A 26,964-nucleotide genomic window follows, 5' to 3' on the forward strand; every position below is an offset into this window, starting at 1 on the left:
AATCCCTGGAACACCCCAACTAATACAGGATGGGTTTGGTTAATAAACGCCCCAGTCTTCCTTCTTGCCAACAGATAGGCAATTCTGGGAGACAGGCATTCTGTGTGTTTTCCAAAGGTCTGGACTTAGGCTGCCTTTACCTATAGCAGCAACTCAATAATACAACTTGGGTGGGTTTTTTTGTTTTGGGGGGGCTGGGGGGGGTTGTTTATCATTTTTGCATTTTCTATCTCGCTGTCTTCACCCTCTCACTGATTTTTTCTGGGGTTATTTCCCAAATAAACCACCTGCACCCAAGTCTCTGTTTGAGACTCTGCTTTCAAGGGACCCCAAACCAAGACATGCACACACCTTATTTTTTCACTTGATATATCTTATAGGTTGCACGATGTCAGCCCATACAGTCTGTCCTATTGTGTCTCATGACTGTGCAGTTCTCAACTGCATGTGTGTACCATAGGTTTTATAACCATCCCCCATCAGTGGATATTTAAGTTGTTTATTGTCTTTTGTTATTGTATACAATGTTTGTTTTAAAAGATCCCTAGGCACGTCTTTATAAGATAAATTTCTTGAAATAGAACGGATAAGGCAAAGGGTGTTCTTGATAGTCTTTAAATAGGATAGTTCTTTAAATAGGACTAGCTGATATAACTCATATAACTCAGGATACTGATACAAATGATATAACTCAGGACTCTCTGATATAACCCTGATATAACTCAATGGTAAAGTCTCACCTGTACACACAGTTTTTCAGTCACAAATCCAATGTGTAATCATGTGCAGTTATCCCTATCAGAGTTGATGCTAGGCCACAACCCAATACCCTAAGCCTCCTTTTGCTCAATTTTCTAGTCCCCTTTTCTATGGGGTCCACCTGCCATCTCACTATGACCTCAAACACAATCAGGAAGAGGCCCTGAGACAGAGTAAGAACACAAACTAAAACAGAGAGAAGTGGCAACGGGCAGAATATATATAAAACCACTAATTGACTGCCAGAAATTTTACAAAATAGTTCTACTATTCACAGAAGGAAGAAAGAGCGCTAAGAGTCAGGAGGCCTAGGCCCCAGGTTCTAGCCCTCCCTCCGCCAAACCAAGTGGTTTGATAAGGTAGTTCTCCCCATGCCTCAGTTTCCTCATTTGTAAAATGAAGGGGTAGGCCTAAATTATTCTCTCTAAAGTCCTTCTCACTCTGATATTCCAAATTTCTATGACCCACACAGTTTGTAGAAAGGGCCACCTAATACTCCTATCAAGTACTGAATCTAGAATAATTCCAAGGTATCAATCCAGCCACCATCTATCAAAAAAAAAACTCTTCCAACCACAGGCAGATGCTAGAAACTACTGTGTAAGCCGCAAATCACTTGAGATCACAACAGAAATGCAAATACCTCAAGAACAAAAGCAAATATCCCCTGAGAACAGGGGATATTTCCTTGTAACATTCAGTAGGAGTGGAGTTCTGCAGACCACACTTTGGGAACAATGTTCTAACCGCACGGGCAGCTGGAGTTCAGGTTTTAGAGTCAGGAGGACCTGAACTTACATCCGATTTCCTCCATACATGCATATGGCCTGGAACTAGTTGTTCTGTAGAAATTGAGGCAAATAAGCAATGTTATGAGGTTGCTGTGAGAATCAGAATAGGTGATAAATAGTGAACTTGGGTCTCATGCTTCCAAAAACCACGGTAAGGGAAAGAGTCAGTTGAGGGAGCCAGGTTAACCTATACACACACACATACATATTTTTAAGAGCTAAATACTTGCTACAGATTGAATGTTTGTCCTCCCCTATTCATATGTTAAATTCTACCCCCAAGTTGATGGTATTGAGAGGTAGGATCTTTGGGAGGAATTAGGTCATGAGAGTGGAGTCCTATGGATGGGATTAGTGCCCTTATAAAAGAGACCCCAGAGAGCTCCCTTGCCCCCCACTACCGCCACCATGTGAGGATGTGTCAAGCAGATATCCATCTATGAACCAAGAAGTGGGTCTCACCAGATACGGAATCTGCCAGCACCTTAGTCTTAGACTTCCCAGCCTCCAGAACTGTGCAAAATAAACTTTTGTTTATAAGCTGCTGAGTCCCTGGTATTTTTGTTATAGCAGCCCACACAGACTAAGACAATACTAATGCTATATGCTAATCTTTCACCACTTAATTGTTCTGTTGCCATGTACGTTTAGTGATTTCCAAAGCTTTACTTTTATAAATAATGAGCCAGTGAATATCTCTATATACTCATCTTTGACAGGTCCTAACTAGATGTTAGACAATGAGGACTTTTCTGTGGGGTGATGGGGGCAGCTAGATTTCAACTGCACAAGATACAAGTTAATCCCAAGTTCATCCAAAGAGCATTTACTGAGCTTCTGGATGGCAGGCACTAGCAACCCAGGCACACTGCATATCATCATACAGTGTCTCCCAGAATGGGTACAGGTGTATTTCTTTTATAGAACCAGTGTGGTTTTGTGGTATAAACTGAATTCTTATGAAATGGGAGAGAAGAGACAAGACCTGAGGTTTAAATATGTCTCAGCCTACCGTAGACCAGATGAGGGGAAACTCTTCCGAGAAGTGGGAGAAGAGAACAGAAGAGTCTGGAATACTCAGGACCCCAAACTGAATATGGAGCATCCTGTTTCCTCCCATCATCAGAACAGGAGTCCAGCCACCTGTGTGCAGTTTTGCCATAATTTATTCAACTCGTCAACTATTTACCGAGCATCAATTATAGCCACTAATAGCTCAGCTGTAATTCACTGAGGCAGAATAGTGTAGGGGTTAGGAGTGCAGACTCTGCCTTTCAAGAAAATGAGGTCAGTCTATATAAAATGACCTGTAGGATGATAAGTGACAGAAGTAAGGTGCACAACAGTGTGTAGCAAAGGTACACAAAGGTATGTATAAAGAAGAGGGGATATAAATGCTTGTTTATGCATAGCCTATCACTGGAAGGATTCACACACACAAAAAAAGAAAAAACGGTAAAAGTAGCACTACTTCTGGCCATGAGAGAGTACTAGAGACTCCATCCAACCAAATTTACCCTACTTCCTTAAATAGCTCTTACAAAAAAACAGCCAAAATTAAGCAATGGTTTTAAATATTGAGCAGCAGACAGTGTGGGAAGGGTCACTGATGTCTGAGAGGAGGAAGAAGAAGAAGAAGGCGAGTCCTAAACTGCCCCAGCTTACTGCTGGCGGGTCATTTCTGGCCACCAACCAGGGAGGAGGACCCGAAGCATACAGCCTGATGTTCTTCCTGAATTCAAGAGACCGAGATGGCATTCAGGGTGGCAAAGCAGCCAGATTGCCAGGGAAGAGTGTCAGAGAAGAGAGACTCCAGCAATTTGCAGAGGGGTCCCCTCTAATTGTGACCTGACTATGGTCATCACACACGTGAGAAGCCACCAGAAGCTGGGAAGACCCACTGCAAAGCAGTAAGCCCAACAATGTCCCCACTTCACATGGGGGTGGAGATGGTTTCTGTTCCCAACCACGCAAAGTGGAAAGACCGCATAATCCATGGCGCATGAGGCAAAACCCTCAGAAGTGGGGACACGTTAGCCCTAGACCAGAGGCTATTGTGACCAGCATAATAAAGCATAAAAGTAGGGCCTCTGGGTGGATGATTGGGGTCAGGAAGGGGGAGATTGGGCCTCAGGGTCAAGGCTTGAAGTGAACCTGCCTGTTCACTGTATAACTTTTTACATTCTTTCAAATTTTTACTGTATGTAAGCACTCCTTTTTAAAAACTTTTTTTAAACATTTATTTATTTTGAGACAGGGAGAGACAGCATGAATGGGGGAGGGTCAGAGAGAGAGGGAGACACAGAATCCGAAACAGACTCTAGGCTCTGAGCTGTCAGCACAGAGCCCGACGCGGGGCTCGAACTCACGGACCTCGAGATCATGACCTGAGCCGAAGTCGGACGCTTAACCGACTGAGCCACCCAGGCACCCCTAAAAACTTTTTAAAGGGGGAAGTCTCTGGAGTCAGACTGTCAGGGTGAGAACTTGACTCCATTTCCTATGAGCTATATAAATCCCAGCAAGTTGCTCAACCACTATGTGTCCTCATAGTGGGATGGATTTCTTTGAATCATTATGAATATTAACTGACATGTTTATAAAAACACAAGCAGCACCTGGCACTTCTGTACAGATGTTGGTTTTGCTTCCCCATGACCCATATTTCTGGCCAAAGCATCCCATTTTTCTTTTGGGAAACACACATGCCCCACTCACCCATGTGACCATGATGCCATTTCCCAGCTCCAAGAACAGACGTATTACTATGGCATTAGAAGGTAAAGCCTTTGGGAGGTGACTAGATCATGAGGAGAAGCCCTCAAAAATGGGAGTAGTGACCTTATAAAAGGGACCCTAAAGAGCTCCCTCGCCTAATCTGCCATACGTGGTAATGGTGGAAAGGTGCCTTCTATGAACCTGGAAGCAGGTCCCACCAGACACTGACTCTGTTGGTACCTTGATCTTGGACTTCTCACCCTCCAGAGCTAGAACTGTAAGAGATGCATTTCAGTTATTTCCAACCTATGACCACATTTCATGCCCCTGGAACAGCAAGTAATTGGTCTAATGAGAGTGGTATGGAGGCTTTTGCTGAAATACTGAGACAGAGATGCTGGTTTTTCACTGGGTTGCTAAGTGAGTTGGCTGAAGCTGCCACTGGTCATTTTCAGGGAACCAGCTTGAGAAGCAAAAGAAGCAAAGCCTAGAGATGGAGACAGATGTGGTCCTGATGATGTCACTTGAGTACTGGGATACAGCCATACCTAAAGCCAGTTTCTGTTACCAGAACCAGAAGAGGACTGGCAAATTCAGTAGGGGTTATCATTATTCAATTCATTCAACAAGCACTGAGCCCACATGAAGTGCCAGAAACTGTGCCTGGAGCTAGGCATTCAAATATGAGGCCCTGACCCCCAGAAGTGTATACTCTAGTGGAGGAGACACTTATGCAAAGCAACAGCTTCTGGGACAGAAATATTCCCAGGGTGCTCTAGGTGAGACATCCAGAGAGCATCCTGGGGAGGAACAGGCTGGACATCCAGAAAGCCTTTGTGAGGAGGTGATGCCTAAATTGGGGCTCAGTGAATGCTGAAGAAGTGGCCATGAGAAAAGAGAAAGTAAAAGCATTCTAGACAAAGAGGTGAGAGAAAATAGATATGCTTGGGGGAGGGGGACAAACAGGAGGGACAGCAGAGAGAGATGTGGTTGAAAAAGTAAGCAAGGGGTGAGGGGGGCACGCCTGGGTGGTTCTGTCCATTGAGCGCCAACTTAGGCTCAGGTCACGATCTCGCAATTTGCGAGTTCCAGCCCCATGTCGGGCTCTGTGCTGACAGCTCAGAGCCTGGAGCCTGCTTCGGATTCTGTGTCTCCCTCTCTCTCTGCTCCTTCCCCATTCGTGCTCTCTCAAAAATAAACTTATATATATACAAACTTTGTATGCTAATTGTTACAGGGTGCCATTTAAAGACTTACATCAAGAGAGGAATATGATCAGATTTTTGTACAGAGAATAGATGAAAACACAAGACAGGTAGGCGAGACTAACCAGGCAGATGTGGGAGAAATCCATGCTTGGAATTATGAGGGACTTAATGAAGAAATTAGTAGGGATGGGAAGGAGTGAAAGAATGAATTTGAGAAGTTTTGAGAGAAAGAACTGACTGGACCTAATGCCAATAACGTATTTCAGTTTCAAACATTAAAATGGGAATAATAGTGAACATTCTTATAGTCCTTACTCCCCACCAAGTCCTGTCCTGAGTGCTTTACACAAATTAATCTATCCAATCCAGCCCCATGAAGTAGATATTATTGTGATTTTTCATTTCAATGTTAAGGAACTGAGTCACTGGAAGGTTAAGTCACTTGCCTGAGGTTATACTCTAGCAGGTGGTATAATTACAACTGGAATGGTGGCAACCTAAGCCTCGCCCTATGCTATTGACCCCACACTCTGCTGCCTTGTACAAGCATACATTTAAAAGGTAGATGATAAAGTAAGGGGAGTTGGCCAAGGAGAACAAAAATGTCTAGGGAAGCAGAGGCCAGCATCACAGAAATAAGGAAGGTGAACTCTTGTTTCTTACCTCAGTGATAATTAAATACCCAATTATGTAATTGGAGGAAGACAGCCTGGGCTTATCTGGGAAGAGAGTGCGAGGTACTTCTGCGCATAGTATCTCCTTTATTTGTCATGGTTCCGTAAAACAGGTGTGTTCATAGCCCCAGCTTCCAGATAAGGAAGTTGAGAGATCAGGGGACGCCCCAAGGTCACACACTGGTAAGTGACCCAGCCAGTTCGCAGGCGTGGAGAAGACTTGCATTCTATGCTTGGCTCACTGGAGTGTTGTCTGGGTCACTGGAGTGTTGTCTGGGTCACTGGAGTGTTGTCCAGGGCTGTAGCAGGGTGGGAGGAGGTACACAAGAATGGCCACATCCCTGCTCTCAATGCGTCTATAATCTTGTTGCTCCAATGAGGCTATAACAAATGAAAACAAAGATCATGAAAAGGCAGGATGAAGGTGTGTGCCTGGGAAGTGGTACAGACTCTGGGCCCCTAGAGCAGGTGAGGAGGCATCATGGGGCTGGTGGACATGGGTTGGGTATTGAAGGATGGGTTGAGTATAAAAACGAAAGGATATTTCTAGGAGCTGGGCCCTCACCTGGGTGCTCTGTCAGTGGCAGACACCTGCTGTTTCCACCTGTGCAGCATCACTATTATGTCCTTCTATCTTCTTTTAAGGAACCACTCCTCCCCATTGGGAACCATGTAGTTTGGACAGGGCTGGCCTGACTTCTCCCTCAGATTCCATTAGGGATCACTTGAGGCCAGCCTGGCCAACCACTCGGTTTCATTTCCCCCAACCCAATGACTGGCTCTGGACCCAATCCAACCCAATGAGACTCAATCTCAGGTGTGTGCTGGAACATTAGGAAGGAAAAATTCCCCAGGATGGCTGGCTCTAAGAATGTTATTAGCCTGGAGATCCTAGGGGTCATGCTGTAGAGGGGCCTGAGAGTGAAACCCACACTGAGGAAAAGGGACAGGAGGGAGAGAGATCTGATGTTTCAGTTCCTGGATAAAGCCATACCTTCAAACATCCCCAGAATTTTTAGTTATTCCAACTAACAAATTTCCTCTTTTGTTTATGCTGATTTGATTGGGGTTTCTGTTACTGACAAGAGAAAGGGGTCTTACTGACACAGAGCCCCAAAGATGGTTGCTATTAAGCCCCAGGAATCCTAAGCCAGGGTCTATCTGCCTTCCTCAAAGTAAAGGAGATCAGGAGTACAGTGAGGTGAGGTCCATAAAAGAGACAAGGGCTATGGCCTTCTGTGAAGGATGAGATAAGTATAGACTTTGGAGAAGCAGCTTTAGTTTCAATCATACCTCAAAAGGTGGATAACTTTTTTACCAACTGGCATTTGAGAAAAGTACAGCACCACAAGAAAGGGACTGCCTCACATGTGAAGGCACAGAAATAGAAGAACGTGGGCATGTTCAAGGTGCAGCCCACGGTCAAACCTGGCTAGAGGATGGAGTGATGAGGGGCAGTGGTGAAAGGTAAGGCTGCAAAGGTGCCCTGAAAGGCCTCAAGAGGTGTATACTTGGGGATGCTTGGGGACACAGAAATGACAGTTTCGAGACGTGTTCCCTTCCAAAGCCTCTAGAAATGGTTGGATCCCAGCTAAGCAGAGCAGGCTCTCAGGATGTCCTAAAGCAGATAAAGAGCTAAGTGTCCAGTTAAGAGATGAGAGAGGGGCTTTGTTCTCTGGCTCCACTGTGCTGGGCAAGAGACCATATCATGTCCTCTGAGCCTGGATCCTCTCCTCCCTGCTTCTGTGAGGCCAGGACGGGGGGGGGGGGGGGGGGGGGGGGCGGTGAGATGGAACCTGGCACAGCACCCCGCCCCCCTGCTCCAGGTGGAGCTTCCTGGGGGGGGGGGGGGCAAGACGATGCCTAAGCCCCAGGGAGCAGGGAGCCGTCTGAGTTTCCTGGGGCCCCCAGTTCCCCTCAGCCTCCCCTGCAGTGCCTCACAGCAACCACTGACTAGGGGATGTGTCCCTGCTGCTTGAGTTAATTACAGTAATTATACCTGCTCCCTCTTCGGCTCTGGTTCCCTTTGTTCCCAGTTTCCTGCCCGCTCATTTGCAAATCTAATCGCTCTGTGTATTTTTTTTTTTTCTTTAAAGAGAGAACAGGATGGAGAGACAAAGATAGGGAGCAGAGAATGTGGGAGAGAAAAAGTGGGGGTGGGAGTGGGCTGGGAAGGGGGAAGGGAGGGGACAGATGGAGGGACAGCGGTGGAAAAGCGGACAGGAGAGGCAGAGAAGACAAAGGACCATGAGAGCCAACCCAGGGCACCTCTTAACTGCAGGGTCACCCTGAGTCACCAGCTGAGGCCCCAAAGGTGGAAATGTGGGACCACCATTGGCATAGAGTCCCAATCTCTCCCCATACTAGGCTGGTCCAGCACAAATTACAGGCTGTAAGGGCTTCAAATTCAAACAATACCAGTAGATACCCCAGTTCTTTAAATAGTGCTTTCCCCAGGTACTTGTGGGACTTTGGCTCATCCAGATCACCTGCTAGACACTTACTTAATTCAGTGTCAGATGGCTGACAGGTGGCCATGGGGACTCAAACAGGGAGCAGGAAGGAAACAAACTACTCTGAGGAAAATCTGAGAGATGGTTGAGGGGTCTTTCCTCTCTCACCCAACCCCATCCTAGAGACCCTCAGGAAACATCCTGGTCCAAAGATTTTCCAAATGTTCTCTGAGGAGCACTGAGTTTCCATGGAGAATCCTCAAGGAGTGGGAAGGAATAAGTGGGCATAGGTATCCCCCAAAACCCCTTTCAATGACCTTTATCCAGCTCATATATTGGGTTCCCCTAAACTTTTATTTGGAAATAATACAAATTTATTTGTTTTCTCTTTTTTTAAAGTAGTCTCCATGCCCAACATGGGGCTCAAACTCACAACCCTGAGATCGAGTCACATGCTGTATGTACCAACTGAGCCAGTCAGTCGCCCTGGAAGTAATACAAATTTTAAAAGGAGAAAAATCCTTCCCTCCTATAAGGGATTAGAAAACAATGAATCTAATCCAAACTTCTCATCTGTCAGATAGGGGGAACTGAAGCTCAGATGGATTAAGTAGCCTATCCTATATCACACAATAATCAGATCACCTCTTGACTCCCACTTGGAGATTTCCACCACCCCATGCTGCTTGTCAGGATGCCAGGGGGATGCAGAGATTTTGCCAATGCTCCTGGCTCTTCTTGGGCCCATCTGGAAGAAGGCTGATGGCATCATCCTGCCAGAAGTCCTCTGTGAATCTGAGAATCCTCACTCTTCAGTCCTCTGGATGAACCCATCAGATAAAGTATTTCCCAAAAAATAGCTGCACCTATATTTACAATCCCTCATGCCCTTTGCAGAACCTTCCCACCATCACCACCCCATCAAGAGGTAGAATCTATTTCTTCTCCTCTTGATCTCGGCAGTCCCTTTCTGATTGCCACAAAGAACAAAATATGGCAGAAATGATGCTGCATGACTTCCCAAGTTAAGTTTGAACTATGGCAATACAGTTTCTACCTGGCTTTATCTTTTGTGAAGCTCACCATTGGAGCCCAGTCACTGGGCTGTGAGAAAGCCCAAGTTACAAGGAGAGACCACGTGTAGATGTTCTGGCAACCGCCCCAGTGAAGGTCACAGCCAACATCCATTGTCAGACATAAGAGTAAGGAAACCTTCAGGTAATTCCAGCCCCCAGGTGCTGAGTCAGCCTGAGTCTCCCAGCTGAAGCCCTGACTTTGGGGAACAGAAGTGAACCATCCCCACAGTCCCTTTTCCAAATTCCTGACCAGCAGAGTCCTTGAGCATAACAGTTATTTCATGCCACTAAGTTTTGGGGTAGTTTGAGACGTGGTAATGGATAGCCAGAATGGGTGGTACCCAGAAGCTAGAGCAGATATTCCCCATATGAAGTTAAATTCAGTAAGCGAGCAGCCAACAGCCAGGGATCCCAAGAATAGACTTTATGCCATGAATCCAAATCTCCAGCTAATATTTGGATTCTCCCCCCGCCCAGTTCTTCTAATTAATTCACAAGAGAAGTTCAGAGTTCGGGTCATTTTGGAGTCAGGAGGGGGAATGGGAGTGGGTGTTAACTCCCCACACTGGATTCAGCCAATGTTTACTAAGTACCTACCATGAGTCAGACACAGAACAGAGTCCCCGCCCTCAAGGAACACAGTATAATTGGGGAGGCAGACACATCCACACTCAAAAGTAATTATAATGCAATAAGTTAAGTTGCTATTAAAAATAAAAGTACTTTGATAGTACTTTGAAAACAGTCAAGAGTATTAGCCTCAAATTTTTGGTATCCTAGGATGGTTCCAATCCACCCAGAAATATAAATGTTACTCACCTGTGGTTCTCAGCTCTTGGACTCCAAATCCTCTTTTTATCCAGTCTTTGGAATGAAAGGCCTGTGGTGCACCCTTGCTTGGAAAAAGTCGAGGGCTTAATAAATGTCTTTTCACATTTTACATAACCCTGTAGAATAGAATGTTACTTGTTCCCCAGAATCCATTCTCCCATTCTCCAGAATAACAAGACCCTTGATTTTTTGCTGGTTTTCCTGGCCACCTGGAATAAGGGTTATGTTTCTCAGCCTCCCGCTCACTGAAGCTGCATGTGGCCATGTGACTTATGGGATATATAGTAGGTGATGTATGAAACTTCTGAGTTGAATCTCAAGAAGAGAGAATGTGCCCTGCTTGACAGCATTTCCACCTCCTTCCTAGCTAGAATGAGGATGTGGTTCTAAGCCACTTTATATGATAAGATGAGACAAACACCTTAGACAAAACAGAGCTTGGATCCCTTTCACCTTGGAACCCCCTTCTCGCTGTTACAGACTAGGTCACATGCACAAAAAATAAACCCTAGGCTTGTCTAAGGTACTACTATTTAAGGACTCCTTCATGCTAAATCAAATCCTACCCAAAAAGTCCATTAACTCAAACTATTAGCTCTTTATTTGTTCCCATGTGCACACAAACACACACACACACACACACACACACACACACACACACACACACACATGCACTGTGTCGAGCCTTCAGCAGATGCTCAAGAACTAGTTGAGGAATTTGTTTTTGGAGGAGATCAACTGCACACTGCTGGCATCACTGCTCCCTGCTGCCTGGGGTACCAGCTCACAAGTGTGTAAGATCAAGCTTTCCCATGGGGGTACTGAAGCTCCTGAGGATACCTTGTGGTATGTTGAGTGATATGCAAAACAACACTTTCCTAGAGACCATTTTGCTCAGAGTTGGTGAAAATGATTTTGAGTTGTTTATCTCTTAAGACACTTTGTCATATATACAAGACAGAAGCAGCAAAATTCCACTTTCCTGTGTCAGCCAATCTTGTACTTTTCATGAACACCGAGAAAGCAGGAAATGTTTATGTGCACCAAGCAATTGAAAAAGTTGTTTTTTTGTGTGTGTTATCAGGGAAACCTCAGTGGTACCCAAGCAAACTGAACTATTACTTTAGGGAGAGGAGATTAAGCCAGACTTTCCCTAAGCATGTTCTGTTGATAGATGTCACATGAGGAAAAGAATGGAAAGGTTTCATGGTCAAATGAGTTTGGGAAAAGCTGGATTTAACAACAACAACAAAAAAAGACAAATAACTTTCTTTGCTGTGGGATTTCTCATGGTTTTCAATATGGTGACGTGTATTATGAGTCTCCAGCAGGGAGATACAGCGTACGGAGTTGCCCACAGTACACCTTCGCATGGACAGTTTTATGGTGAGTGTTTCCAAGGAACTCACTTGCTGAGTTATATAAATGTGAGTGTTCTCATTGTTGGTCGTGTCTGCTGGAGTGGAGGAGTGGGAAAATGTTTTTAACCTATTAAATTCTGGATGGAGCAATATGCCAACCCCTCTGATATCAACCCCTCTGATATCTTGCCTTTCTGCTGTCCCACTTGCCCACCCCATATGTGATGATTAGTTTGATGTGTCAACATGGCTAGGCTGCAGTACCCAGTTATCCAAACAAACACTAATCTAGGTGTTGTGTTGAAGGTGTTGTGTAGATGTACTTAACATCTATCATGAGATGACTTCAGGTAAAGACTATCCTCGGTAATGTGAGTGAGCTTCATCTAATCATCTGAAAGGCTTTGAGAGCATAACTGAAGTTTCCCAGAGGATGAAGAAAAAACTCTCTAAAGTTTCTGCACCAAAAGAAGAGAAATGTTAGCTAAGATCAATATTATGAAATGCAAACTCAAATCTTAAACATTGCTTGATGCCCTTTCTGAAGTCAGTCTCAGAACTGTCTGAGAAGGTAAAGCTCATGTAATGAGAGAAAATGTGGTACAACTTTGCTTTCTATAGATTTGTCCCAGTCTGTTTTCAAAGAAGCAGCCAAGCTAAAATGGGTGAGTTTATTCAACTTATTTTTGCAGGCAGATATTAATGTACTCAAAAGTATACTTGAACAGTTGGTCAGGAAACTAGAGATGACTGAGATCTCTTTGTTTTATTTTAATAGTCATATAGCAATTTTTTTCTCATTATAAAAATAAGTCAGATTTCTGGGCAGAATCATCTAAGTAGAGCAAGTACACAGAATCTCTCTACTCAATGAAATAAAGCAAAAAAAAAAAGTGAAACAAACCAATAAAAAGTCACAAGCAGCAATCAAAAAAAAGAATGGAGTAGAACTTTGTACCATAGAAACCCAAAATGGTAGCCAAGAAAAGACAAAAGAATATTCTGGCTCCTTACATTATTCTGAACAAGGTAAAATGTAGGAAAGTAATTGAGTCCAAGGATTCCTGAGAATTCTCACAATATCCTACAGCTGGGGAGGTATGGCCTCAGAGAGTAAGGAGGCAGATCTAGGTAAAGCTACTAGAAAAGCTCCAGTGAGTAGAAGCCCCTCCATCACACCAGGGGCCTCAGCAGAAGCAACAAGGGCCACTGGGGCTGGCCATCTTTCCAGGGAGACAAATAAGAGGAAAGAGAAAGAGTATAAACCCAATCTAATCTAAGTTGGAGTATGAGAGGAAGTAACCCAACAAACAGAACTAGGTCCCCATGAGAGTTTTATTCTATAGAATAACTTGAAAATATAAAATCAGTAAACAGAACATGATAGAACAATAAAATGAAATTACAAGAAATGTCACAGAACTAAAGAAACAAATTGCAAACTAAAATAAATGTATTACAAATTGAATAAATTAGGAGCAGCTGAATGAAATGGCATCGACCCAGATGAAAAATAGAACTGACAGGATTGGGGAAAGCCTGATGTAATCACAGTGCATGAGGAGAAAATAAAACAGAGATTGAAGTAATTAGGGAATGATAGGTACAGAGGACAAAGACTGTCAAACTTAAGGATAATTGGTGCCCCTGAAGTTAAAAAAAAAAATAGAAATCAAGAAATGTTTTGAAATATAATATAGGAAAGTTTCACTGAAATGAAGCAAGAATCAGCAAACAAGATGGTACATCATATATACCAAAAACAATTATTCCAGGGTAATACATACCAAAATAGAGCTTAGTTAAGTTGCTGAAGAAAAAGAATAATCAAAATAAACAAGTTATAATGGACTTCAAGAAAACACATCCTAGTTAAAGCACTAGACCTCAGAGAAAAAGAAAGAATAAATGGAATAAGCAAAAGAGAAAACAATCGGACTGGCTCCAGACTTCTCACAGAAACATTCAACTCTTGTAAGGTCTATGAAGGTCTATGAAGTCTATGAAGGTCTAAGGGAAAGCAAGTCTAACATACTTACAAATTATAGAAGACTGTGTTCAAATGAAGGGCACAATCAGATGTTCTCAAACATGGTAGAATGCAGGCAATAGAGAATCTCAGCAACTTCTTTTAAAAACCAAGAAGACCAGGACAGGGAGTATGTTAGAAGCCCTCAAGAAGATCTCCTACATGGGGCTTTTAGATCTCCCAGGAGGCCATGTGGAAGTCTTCCCTTCTCTCAGGGAAAAATGAGACCAATAGACCGTGAACCTTATTTTCAGGCAATGAGTATCAAGTGCATCTGTGTGGAAGCAAAATGAGGGTAACTACAAAGTCCTTCTTTGATGCCTCTTTGGATTCTCATTCACCTGGTCACTTTCATACCACTTTCTAATATTAAACAAGGCAAACTGAAGTTGTTATTGGATTTCACTATCGGCCCACAATTTCTGCACCAAAGAAAGTAACTAAAATCATGGAGTACCCTTCATTTTGTGGGAACGACTGCACTGGAAACCCCGCTGTCTGCTCCCAACCGCTGTATAACCAAGCCCAGCTCTAGAGTCCAGGACCTTTCAGACAACAGGTGTTCTCACTTCCAGAAGCAAAGCTGGAGGCAGGAAGGCTGGTAGTGTCTAGACCCTGTCTGGGTGCTGCATTTGAACAGGAACAAAGGGCACGTGAAGTCCTTTTCCCCATCTATCTCAAAGTGCTGAAATCGCCACCTCGCTGCAAGATAAAGGAATGATGGCACCTCTGACCTGATCAGGATGCATCACAAGCTGGGACACCCCCAACACCCTGAGTACAGGGACAGCTCCCCAGAATGAGATGCATATGCCAGTTAAAGTCTCCGCTGAAGCTGCCTTCTGCTGCTCCTGCCAGATGAGAGGGTAAGGGACCAAAACCTACCTGGAGAGGCAGGATAACACAAAGGTTAGATGAGGACTTTAGCATCAGATGGCCTGGGTTTTAATCTCCTCTGCCACTTCCTGTGTGACTTTGGGCAATTTCCTTTTGTCTGTCTGTTGCTTTAGTTTCAATATCTGTAAAAATGAGGTTAACAGTAGTCCCTACTTCATAAGACAGTTATAAAGATTAAATGTTAATCCATGTAGCACACTTTGAAAAGCACCTGGCACATAGTAAACTCAATAAGATGTTAGCTATGAGTGTTGAGTGTGGAAGAGAGTAACCTAGAAGTGCCTACACACACACACACACACACACACACACACACACACACAATGCCACCCTGGGCAATGAGGCTTCTCTGCCCAGGAGCTGGAACCAGGAAAACTTCCTGCTATAAAATCCTCTGGGAAAATAGGATTAGGATACAGGGGACTAGAGTTTTCTCCCAGAGCTTCTGATAGCGCTTATGCCCACCCTTAGGATTCAACATATGCCAGGACCACAACCTCTCTCTTAAGGCCTGGCTTGACATCAGGTAATAGCCACGGTAACTAGAGTGTCAATGCTTTCCCTTTGGTCCTCATCACTGTGATACAGATGAAGTAAAATTATTCCCATTTTCAGATGAGAAGACTGAGGTTCAGAGCAGTCAGGTGATTTTTCCCAACTTCACAGAGCTTGAGGTAGATGAGCTGGGATGCAGATCTATCCTTCTGCCTCCAAATCAGTGCCCCCACCCTCGCATATGTCCCACGTTGTCTCTTTCTGTATCTCTGTCTTTCTCTGTGTATCTGTCTTTCTGTTTTTCTCTCTGATGTCTGTTCGGCTGTCTCTTTCCTCCTGTTCTTCTCTGATTTTCATTTCTCCCGTTCCTTTCTTCCCAGTTTAGACCTTAGATCCCCCACAGTCTATCTAAAACAAAAGAGGTTTAGGGCAAATAGCAGCTCAGGTCACAAGCCTGCCTGGGGATGGAGTTCTGTGTGCAGAAATACAGGACAACTTTGTTACTTCAGAACAAGAGCAGAAGGGAGATTCAGAGAGAGAGAGAAGCAAGCACTGTAAGAAGCAGCTCCTCATCTGTCATCTTTCTCAGTTCCCTTCACCTTCATTACAAGGCTGCGTTCTGATCATTTTCCCAGACCCCACTGCTCATTCTCAGGGAAGAGAATCTCTAGAAGGAAGGGACAGAGAAATGGCTCTGGTGGCTGAAGAAGTAAGGCCCCATGCAGTTTCTTTCATCAAGTGCATTATGTGGCTGTTTAGAAGAGGCAAACCTGGGCCCTGTGTCTCAGAGCCTCTGAAACGGCAGTCCAAGCTACAGAAGCTCATTTTTTCCCTCCCCACAGTATGGACCCACCACTATCAACTGGGCAGCGAAAGGGCGCCACCTCCTGGCTAGACACGAGTTCAGGACAATGCAGGCAGTTCATGACCCACATCCCCCCTTCTAAAGTGCAAGCAGCACAATCTTCAGTGCCTTACACACCAGTCACCCTTCTAGGTTTTGGGAATTAGCCGACTCCATTGAGCCATGGAAAAATGACCATGCCTTCACTCACCAATTGGAGTCAGCAAGATCACTACCATTGTCAGTACAGCTGTGCAATGGTCTAAATATTGTGTTCAACAGGGCGCCTGGGTGGCGCAGTCGGTTAAGCGTCCGACTTCAGCCAGGTCACGATCTCGCGGTCCGTGAGTTCGAGCCCCGCGTCGGGCTCTGGGCTGATGGCTCGGAGCCTGGAGCCTGTTTCCGATTCTGTGTCTCCCTCGCTCTCTGCCCCTCCCCCGTTCATGCTCTGTCTCTCTCTGTCCCAAAAATAAATAAACGTTGAAAAATAAAATAAAATAAAAAAATAAATATTGTGTTCAATTTGCCACTTTTTTTTTAATAATCAGGAAAGGGAAGGGGAAAGTGTTGATACTAGTAAGAAAGTGAAAAGTCTCATAAACTTAGGACAATGGAGGCAAAGGTGAACCATTAGCTTTGACTGGCCACTCAGGGCTCTCCAGCCAGCCAAGTCTGCATTCAACCGTGAAGGAAAAGTGAAATTAAAGGCAAGTGAAGCGCTAGAAATAGAGACACAAAGGTTATGTCTAAAAGGCAAGATGTAATTACAGATTATATAATTTGATCAGAATGCCATTGATAACATGTAAGTCCACTGTCCAGCTTTCAGACATTCTGCTTCTATATGTTTTCAAAAGCATATTATAACAAAAGCAAAGATGGCAGCATCCTCCTGACCTACAGGACAGACCTGTGGTGAACTCTGTCTCCGCCATGGGACACTCCAACATGGTCAGAGAAGAACAAGAGGTGGGAGGAGACAACTTAGGGTGAAAGGCCTGAATTCAAATCCTGACTCTCCTATTTGAAATTTGTATGGCTTTAGGAAAGTCAGAATAAATCTCTCTGATCCTGGTTTTTCATCTGTAAAGTGGGATGATAACAATACCCGCCAAACTTACTTCCCAGAATTGGTGTGAGTTTCAGGCGAGATAATGTAAAGGAAATAGTGAAAGAAACAAATGCTGATTGAATGTGCATGTGCTGGCAGTGGGCTAAGCACTTTACATAAGTTGTCTCTTTTAGTACCATGAGGAATAGGTTATTACTGTGGTCTATAAATGAGGACATTAGTAGAGGTTAATTTTCCAGAGATCCCACATGTGGGATGCAACTTTAGGAGCACCTGACTTTTCAATGTAATATTTTATAAGCTATGAAGTGTTATATGAATGTTAGGGCAGGGTTTTTTTTAATGTTTATTTTTGAGAGAGAGTGAGTGGGGGAGGGGAAGAGAGAGAGGGAGACAGAGAATCCCAAGCAAGCTCTGCACTGTCAGCTCAGAGCCTGATGTGAGGCTTGAACTCAGGAACCACAATCATGACCTGAGCTGAACTCAAGAGTTGGACTCTTAACCTACTGAAGCACTCAGGCACCCCCAGGGCAGTTTTTATATAGGAAATTTGTGGGCAATGACTTGTCAGAAGTTAGTGCTCTTTAGTATATGAAATTTCTAGACCCATCTTCCTATTTCCCTTGCTCTTTGCCCCAGACTTCAGATTCTCTCTCCATCCAACTCCCAAAACCTGGCATCTGGGAAATTCCAGTATAAGTCATCTATATGTCTCTCGAATGAGATGGAGGGGGAATGCTTGCCTTTCTACCTTCCCTCTGGTAACCAAGTGAGCCACTTTCCTGCCTGAGGGAATGTCCGACATCAGGGAGATGGTGAGAAAGCCTGTGGTTCTGGGGACAGACAATTACTCAAAGGTCCTATAGCCACATAACTCAAAGCTCCACTTAGGATGGACCTTACTATTGATATTATGAACCACCATGACCACTCTTCCCTCAATACCCCCTCTCTCCCCATCAGAGATAGAATCCCAGATTGGACAGACTGGTAGTCAGTCCCTGTGTAGAGTTCTGTAAGTTCTATTACATTCCTGCCTATCTCTCTAGAGGCCCTGATTTCCATACCAGGGTTACAACTTCCCTTCTCCATCTCTACCTGCTAGTCCAAGGTATCTCAAACCAAACCCATCTAAACAACTTAACTGTCCTCAGTACTCCCTATCTCAACATCTTGTGCCAGGCAATAGTATAATCTTCCACACAGAGGACAAAACTAAGTCCACAGTGTCTGCACATAGTAGGAACTCAATAAACATTTGTAGAGTTCATGCATTGAACACACATTTATTGAATGTCATTGGTGTGTCAGGTAGTCTTATTGAAGCTGGGGATGCTGTGGTCAACAAGGTAGATGAAAGACAGAGACAGAAAAGGTATGAGTATGGAATGTAATTTTATGTAGTGATGAGTACTAACAGGAAATCTAAACAGAACAATGAGGTAGCAAGTCATGGGTTATGAAGTGGAGGGAGGGCTCTGTTTTAGATAGAATGGCCAAATAGGCCTCTGAGGAGTTGACATTTGAACCCAGGTCAGGGTGAAGCAAAAGCATGAGACAGGCAGATGTCTGGAAGGAAAGTATTCCAGGCAGAGGAAACAGCAAATACATAGGCCTTGAGGCAGTACCAAACTTCGGAATTTGAATCCAAGCAAGAAGGCCAAGGTCACCAGAACAAAATAAGCTAGGAGAAAGGTAGTAAAAGATGAGGTTGAAAAGATAGACCAATTTGGGTTCTGTGGAGCCTGAAGGCCATGGAAAGGGTTGAGATGGGAAACATGTGAAAGCTTTCCGATCAGGGGGTGAAAGACGTGACATTTATATTATAAAATACAGGGTATACAAGGGATACAGGAGTACTGATGCATAGGGGCACTTGTACCCCAATGTTTATAGCAGCACTCTCAACAATAGCCAGATTGTGGAAAGAGCCTAAATGTCCATCAACTGATGAATGGATAAAGAAATTGTGGTTTATATACACAATGGAGTACTATGTGGCAATGAGAAAGAATAAAATATGGCCCTTTGTAGCAACGTGGATGGAACTGGAGAGTGTGATGCTAAGTGAAATAAGCCATACAGAGAAAGACAGACACCGTATGCTTTCACTCTTACGTGGATCCTGAGAAACTTAACAGAAACCCATGGGGGAGGGGAAGGGAAAAAAAAAAAAAAAAAAACAAAGAGGTGAGAGTGGGAGAGAGCCAAAGCATGAGAGACTCTTAAAAACTGAGAACAAACTGAGGGTTGATGGAGGGTGGGATGGAGGGTAGGGTAGGTGATGGGCACTGAAGAGGGCATCTTTTGGGATGAGCACTGGGTGTGGTATGGAAACCAATTTGACAATAAATTTCATATATTAAAAAAAAGAAAATACAGGGTATATTCTTGTAAAAACATATAACTTACACATGTATATATATATTATGGATATGCATACACGTATAATACATATATTCAATTGTACATCTCAAATGCTGAACAATTTTTAAAATTTTAATCTGTTTGATTGTATTCAAAATATACAAAATGGGATAACTAACTAGCCATGAATCACATTCTGTTGTCAGTCTTCATATGACAGAGAAAATAATTTAGATGTAAGATAGGAGCTAAAGAGTTATAGTGTAACCTGGATATAAAATAGATTCTGGGGAATAATAGTGTAAAAATAGATACTACCTTATAGTAAACCAAAAAAAAAAAAAAAAGGCTAATAATTTTATTTCATTGTCCCTGAGTTTCTTTTTTGCTATATTATTGATTTGATCAAAAGATTGTGAAATGTTGGGGCGCCTGGGTGGCGCAGTCGGTTAAGCGTCCGACTTCAGCCAGGTCACGATCTCGCGGTCTGTGAGTTCCAGCCCCGCGTCGGGCTCTGGGCTGATGGCTCAGAGCCTGGAGCCTGTTTCCGATTCTGTGTCTCCCTCTCTCTCTGCCCCTCCCCCGTTCATGCTCTGTCTCTCTCTGTCCCAAAAATAAATAAACGTTGAAAAAAAAAAAAAAAAAAGATTGTGAAATGCATTTTGAATGCCTGAGGAAAGGTTTTTTTTCATGCCATATTTTTAAATTGGGGTATTAAATATACATAACAAAAATTATATCATTTTAACCATTTTTAAATGTGCCGTTTAGTGGCATTGAGTTTATTTATACTGATTTTTAACTAATTTTTTAAAGTTTATTTTTATTTATTTTGAGAGAAAGATAGACAGCAAGTGGGGGAGGGGCAGGAAGAGAAGGAGACAGAATCCCAAACAGGCTCCACACTGTCAGCACAGGGCCCAATGCAGGACTTGAACTCACAAACCTGTGAGATCATGACCTGAGCTGAAATCAAGAGTCAGATGCTTAACTCACTAAGCCACTGGGCACCCCTATTTATATTGTACAACCATCAATACCATTCATCTCCAGAATTTTGTTCATTCTCTACAACTGAAACTGTGTACCCATTAAACAATAACTCCCCATTGTCCTCTCCCCCAGACCCTAGAAACCAACATTCTACTTTCTACCTTTATGAATTTTACTACTCTGGGTACCACACACGTAAGTGGGATCATACAGTATTTGATCTTTTGTGATTATCTTCTTTCATTTAGCATAATGTCTTCAAGGTTCATTCATGTTGTAGTATGTGTCAGAATTTTCTTCCTTTTTAAGGATGAATAATTCTACCTTGTATGTATGTACTACATTTTGTTTATCCATTCACCTGTTGATAAATACTGGGTTGCTTATACCTGTTGTCTATTTTGAAAGTGTTGCTGTGAACATGGCTGTACAAATACCTGTTCAAGTCCCTGCTTTCAGTTATTTTGGGTATGTATCCAGAAATGGGATTGCTAGATGATGATAATTCTATTTCTAATTTTTTGAGAAACCACTTTTTCATAGCAGCTGCACCATTTTACGTTGCCACCCACAAAGCACAAGTGTTCTAATTTCTCTATATCCTTGCCAACACTTACTATTTTCTGGTTTTTTGATAATAGCCATCCTAATGGATGTGAGGTGGTATTGATTTGCATTGTGGTTTTGATTTGCATTTCCCTAGTGATTAGTGATGTTGAACATCTTTTCGTGTGTTCTTTGGCTATCTGTATATCTTCTTTGGATAAGTATTTATGCAAATCCTTTGCCCATTTTTTAATCAGACTGTTTGGTTTTTGTTGCTGAATTTAAGGAGCTCTTTATATATTCTAGATATTAATCCCATATCTGATACATGATTTGTTAATATTTTCTCCCATTTTTTAGTTGCCTTTTCACTTGCTTGATAGTGCCCTTTGAAGCGCCCTTTGAAGCACATTGAAGAAATTTCAATGTTCAATTTATCTGTTTGTTCTTTTATTTTCTGTTCTTTTGATATCATATCTGAGGAATTTTCTTTTTCAAATTATTCTGGCTGGCATTTTGAGACTTGACTATAAGTTAAGGATGAAAACAGAGACAAGGTAGGAGGTGACTATGATACAGAAGGAAGTTTATGTGGGCATGAACTAAAGTGGTTGGTAGTAGAAACAGAGAAGAATGGATGCGTTTAGATATATTCTGAAAATAACAGAGAAACAACCTGATAATTTGGATGAGAGATACAATGAAAATTAAGGAATAAAAAATGATTCCTACTTTATGACCTGAGCTACTAGATGAATGATGGAGCTGTCATAAGATGGGAACATTTAGGGAAAGAGCTGCTAATCAAAGACTTTGGTCATGTTTTGCTGGAACTGTCTATTATATATCCAAAAGAGGCACCTGAGAGATATACAAAGCTGAAGTTAAGAGAAAAGATCCATGTGGTAGATACGAATTTGGAATCCCCTGGTTATCTATTGCCACAATGCTGCATAACAAAAAGAAACAACCACAAAACTCTAATTGTTCGTGCAGCTGGAGTGACTGGCTAAGAGGCTCTTCTGATCCTGGCTCAAATCAGTCATGTATCTGGGAGTCCACTGGCCGTTATTTTATCCAGGCCAGCCTTAGCTCTCTGCTTCACAGATCTCCCATGCCCTAACAGCCTAGTTCAAGAATATTCTCATAGTAATGGTAGAGGTGCAAGAGTGGAAGACCAAGCCCAATTGTCCAAGCATTTTTCAAGCCACTGCTTGCATCAAACTTTGCTAACATTCACATCATCAAGCCCAGGGTCAGTGGAGAGCACTGCCAAGTTATGTGGCAAAAGTTGTAGATCCAGATAGGGTTGAAGAACTTGGGCCATTGTGTGATCTACCACATTACCATTGTGAAGAGAGTGTACTGAATGCCTTAGGACTAGAGGGAAAGTAAAGATGAGCAAAGAAGAATGAGCAGTTTGTCTTTGCCAAGAACTGAAGAGGAATTCTGACAGGCACCACCCTCAAGCCTTAAATCTTTTTGTCTATCTCTCCTACCTGGTCTCCTGCAAGAGTAAAAACAGTGAGATCTGAAGATGAGCTGAAAGATGATTAAATCATGGCCCAGAACAATGTCACTGAGAATGGTTCAAATTCACATATGTTTTGAAGGTAAAGCTGACAAATCTTGATGGGAGTATAAGGGACAGGTAAGAAACAAGGAGACTCTTAGGGATTTTGTCTGAACAATAGTAGTGCCATTAATAGGATGGGGAAGACTGGGGGAGAAGCTGGCTGGCGGGGACAAGATAAGAGTAGTTTTGGACATGGAAGGATAAGATCCCAGTGAAGATATTCAGCAGGCAATCGGATATAAATGTGTGAAGTTCAGGATGAAATGCTAAGGCCAAAGATACAACTTTCTGAAGTTACCAGCATATAAGGGGATTAAAAACCAAGGGAATGAATGAAATCAACTAAGGTATGATGTATCTAGAGAAAAAAAGACAAATAGGCTAAATGATTAACTGCATTCTCCCTCTTTACCCCTGCCTCCAGTAGACACCCTCTTCCTGCTTAAAATCTCCCAAATGTGGACCCTCCTGTCCACCTCTACAACCCTTACCTTAGCAAGAAATTTTCATTTTTCACCTAGACCACTGCAATTGTTTTCAACTGATCTCACTGTCTCCGGGATCACTTCATTAGTCTCGTTCTCCATATAGTCAGCAGGTGGGTCTTTGTAAAGCAAACCTGTTTTTGCCTAGCCTGCCCAAAACCTTAATACAAACTCTATAATGAATGGATTAGCCTGACATTACCTGAACCCAGTAACTAAAGTTAACTTCACTCGCCCCGGAACAACTAGTAATTCAATAGGAAGCATCAACTACGAAGCCTTTCTGCCAAAAAAGAGCCTGTATTTGAACAGCTGCTAGCTCTATCAGTTCCTAGAAAATATGGCAGTTGGAAGAGCTTGTTCAAGAGCACCGCAAGGGTACAATCAGCCAAATCCAAACTCTGGAAGTTCTGCAGGAAAAACAACCCAGTTTCCTAACAAATTTTTTACTAAAATTAAAAACTTTTAAAAAATTTGTTGTAAGTCAGAGGGTGAGTGCATAGAGAACTAATACAGATTGAGAGACAAGAGACAAATCATCCATACGCTATATGTGGACTGTGTTTGGGTTGTGATTTAAACACTGCCGTAAAAAAGACATTTCTCAGACAATCAGGGAAAATTGAGCATGGACTGGATTTTACTTGATACTAAGGAATTTTTGTTTATTTTGTCAGGTGTGAAAATGATATTGTAGTTGTATTTTTTAAAAGAAATAATCCAGTATACATATATATATATATTCCTATTATATATATATATATATATATATATATATATATATATATATATCTGTGGTTATATTTTTAATTTTTTTAATGCTTATTTATTTTTGAGAGAGACAGTGTGAGAGTGGGGGTGGGACAGAGATACACATAGAATCTGAGGCAGGTTCCAGGCTCTGACCTGCCAGCACAGAACCCGATGTGGGGCTCGAACTCACATGCCATTAGATCATGACCTGAACTGAAGTCGGACGCTTAACCGAGTAAGCAATCCAGGCGCCCCTCTGTGGTTATATTTTTTAAAAGAGAAATTATCCTGAAGTATCTATGGGTACTGAATTTGCTTCAAGATGCTCCAACAATTAAAAAAGAAAATTGTGGGGCGCCTGGGTGGCGCAGTCGGTTAAGCGTCCGGCTTCAGCCAGGTCACGATCTCGCGGTCCGTGAGTTCGAGCCCCGCGTCAGGCTCTGGGCTGATGGCTCGGAGCCTGGAGCCTGTTTCCGATTCTGTGTCTCCCTCTCTCTCTGCCCCTCCCCCGTTCATGCTCTGTCTCTCTCTGTCCCAAAAATAAATAAAAACGTTGAAAAAAAGAAAAAAAAATTAAAAAAAAAAAAGAAAATTGAAGGAATCAAAGAAACAAAAGTGGAAGTTAGTTGGTGGTCACTAAAGCTGCGCTATGGGTATGTAAGACTTCATTATACTAATCCATCTTTACGTGTGTTTAAGATTTTTCCATTGTAAAAAGGGGGAAAGAGGAAAAAAGAAAAAACCTTCACACAAGTAGCAAGTCAACATTAAGTTGGCCCTATGCATCTTCATTTCATTCTCCAATCTCTCACCCTCCTGACATGTTATGTTCCAGATACACAACAACCCATGTCTATCTAATAAAATACATTCACAATTTGTTAATGTATTTTATCTAGATGTTAACTAATATCAATTTCCATTTTCTCAAAGTCACTAATAGTCAAAATTCCCAAGACCAACACCAGTGTACTGTGATAATGGTCTACAACAGACAGACTTTATTTTGAGTTGCTAACACATAAGTTTTATTGGAACGCTATACACCCTATTTCCTGGACACCTATCCAATTCCCCTTCATACCTCCAAACCTTTCTATGTATCGTTTCTTGTTTCTGGATGCCCTGCCTCACTTCTCCACCAGGAAAACTCCTCCAGTGTTCATGACGAATGCCAGCTCCATCACAAACCCTTCCCCTCCATAGTTCCTACCTCCCATTCTAAGTAGTCAGGTGCTCCCCACTCTACCCCCCTGATTCCTTGCATAGATGTCATTGTTGCTCTACATAATTGTAATGTCCCATGCTAAATGGAGAACTTCTTGGTGTGGTTTTTCTACAGGTATATCACCCAACTCTAGCACATGGCAAGTGCTCAGATAAATTCTTTTTTTTTTTTTTTTGATTTAAATTCTAGTTAGCTAACATACAGTGTAATATTGGTTTCAGGAGTAGAATTCAGTGATTTATCACTTATATGCAATGCCCAGTGCTCATGCCAACAAGTGCCCTCCTTAATACCCACTCCCCATCTAGCCCATCCCCCACCCACCTCCCTCCATCAACCCTCAGATGTTCTCTATTGTCAAGTCTCTTTAAATTTTTTTAATGTTTTTATTTATTTTTGAGAGAGAGAGAGAGAGAGAGAGAGACAGAGAGAGTGAGGGAGAGGCAGAGAAAGACACAGAGACACAGAATCCGCAGCAGGCTCTAGGCTCCAAGCTAACAGCACAGAGCCAGATGCGGGGCTCGAAGTCACAGACTGTGAGATCACAACCTGAGCCGAAGTCCGACGCTCAACTGACTGAGCCACCCAGGCGCCCCTCTATTGTTAAGTCTCTTGTGGTTTGTTTCCCTCTCTTCTCTTCCCCCCCTTCCCGTATGTTCATCTGTCTTGTTTCTTAAATTCCACATATGAGTGAAATCTTATGGTATTTTTCTTTCTCTGATTGACCTATTTCACTTAGCATAATACCCTCTAATTCCATCCACATTGTTGCAAATGGCAAGGTTTTATTCTTTTTGATGGCTGAGTAATATTTCACTGTATATATAGACCACATCATATTACCCAATCATCAGTCAATAAATTCTTGAAGAAAAATGAGGAAGAGAGGGAGAGAGTGAAGAAAAACGGTAAAAGCAGAGCCTCCCTTCCTCCCTTTTCATTTCAGAGATTCCTGAGATAATATGTGTCCTCAGAGGGCCCAGAAGTATTTTATCCCTCACTGCTTACATCAAGTATATCCAAGAGCCCACTGCCCACTCAGTTCACACCCACCAGGGCAAATAGTCTCTAAGCAGGTGTGAATTTTCATCACAGAGGTCCCATTTCTCTGCCTCCTCCAATCCCTAATTTAACAGTAATGACATACACAGAAGTCAACCTTCAAGTTTCCAAAAACTTTGCCTTCTCAGCCCAGACCCTGTAGACTATAAAGGAGGATGGACAAATCCCCCATAGCTGTGTTTCTGGGCCTTTCCTGGGGCCTCCCACGTGGGATGGGCTCCAGCAAGATGCTATAGTGTCTTGCAGGACCCAAGGCACTGATAGAAGCAGGAAACCTGATTATGGCCACTTTCTCCAGCTGATTACTGCCTCTGGTACTCTGACAGCCCTTAGCAAAAGTTACCTCTCCATCATCATGAAGACAGCAACAGTCACCACACACACACACACACACACACACACACACACACACACACACACACACGATTAGGGTAGGAAAACATCCAGGGAGAAAACCAAGAGATCAGGTTTATTTTAACATGTGTCCAATTAACATATGAGATCATGACATAATTCAACTGAGAAAATGCGCATCAAACTGTGCAGTGCTCTTCCAATGCTACAAAGATATGGAAGATGAATTCTCTGTCCCCAAAAGGCTCACAGTCTGGGAAAAGAAAGGCAAGTATGATATAATGTAAAAAGTGCTACATCTGGCCTGTGAGCTAGAGTACCATATATTGAAGAGAAAAGGGAGTGATTAACTGTGTGATTAACTGTGCAGTATCACACCTGTGGAAAAATGC

General features: G+C 42.8%; 1 long non-coding RNA gene across 1 annotated transcript in view; it reads right to left on the minus strand.

Moving 5' to 3' along the window:
- Window positions 1-14,790: 14,790 nt before the first annotated feature.
- LOC147579807 (uncharacterized) overlaps window positions 14,791-26,964 on the minus strand; it is a 43,389-nt gene continuing 31,215 nt past the window's right edge. The window contains exon 3 of the long non-coding RNA XR_015252139.1: window positions 14,791-14,919. This is a non-coding gene — a long non-coding RNA (uncharacterized LOC147579807). The remainder of the gene's footprint in view (window positions 14,920-26,964) is intronic.

This window comes from Puma concolor, chromosome B3 (genome assembly GCF_028749965.1).
Source record: "Puma concolor isolate L17-30 chromosome B3, mPumCon1.1.hap2, whole genome shotgun sequence".
Classification (NCBI taxonomy): Eukaryota; Metazoa; Chordata; class Mammalia; order Carnivora; family Felidae; genus Puma; species Puma concolor.